Consider the following 532-nt stretch of genomic DNA (forward strand, 5'->3'; position numbering starts at 1 on the left):
CCGCCGCCGTGCCGGGAGCCCCGGTTCGGCGACGCCGGGGCGGGTGGTTCACCCCAGATTCTCTTCCCCAGATCCAGCCGGACCTGCGGGAGCTGATGGAGACGATGAACCGGATGAGCCACCTGCCCCCCGACTTCGAGGGGAGGCAGAAAGTCAACCAATGGTGAGCGCCGGCGTACCGGCACCGTTTTCGGGGCGCCGGCGTGCCGCTGACGCAGCGCCCCTCCCCTCTTCTCCCAGGCTCCAGACGCTCAGCGGGATGTCGGCCTCGGATGAGCTGGACGATTCCCAGGTCCGGCAGATGTTGTTCGACCTGGAATCTGCCTACAACGCCTTCAACCGCTTCCTTCACTCCTGAGCCGGCCGGCACGCGCCGGCACGCGCCGGTTCCCTCCCGTTTCGAGCCTCCCGGTCCCCTCCCGCGGTCCTTACCGGCGTTAAGAGGGAGCCGGGGACAATAAATCACTGGTCCGTCACCCGCCTCGGGAGCACCGGTGACGCCGGGACCCCAAAAAGCAGCAGCAGCCGCGTT

The 532-nt window shown here is 68.0% G+C and overlaps 1 long non-coding RNA gene across 1 annotated transcript; it reads left to right on the forward strand.

The window, feature by feature from the left end:
• Positions 1–74: 74 nt before the first annotated feature.
• Positions 75–522, forward strand: LOC103893356. Its single transcript, XR_657250.2, has 2 exons — positions 75–163; positions 241–522. It is a non-coding gene; the product is annotated as an uncharacterized LOC103893356 (long non-coding RNA).
• The last annotated feature ends 10 nt before the right edge of the window (positions 523–532 follow it).

This window comes from Aptenodytes forsteri, unplaced genomic scaffold (assembly GCF_000699145.1).
Source record: "Aptenodytes forsteri isolate BGI_AS27 unplaced genomic scaffold, ASM69914v1 Scaffold2190, whole genome shotgun sequence".
Classification (NCBI taxonomy): Eukaryota; Metazoa; Chordata; class Aves; order Sphenisciformes; family Spheniscidae; genus Aptenodytes; species Aptenodytes forsteri.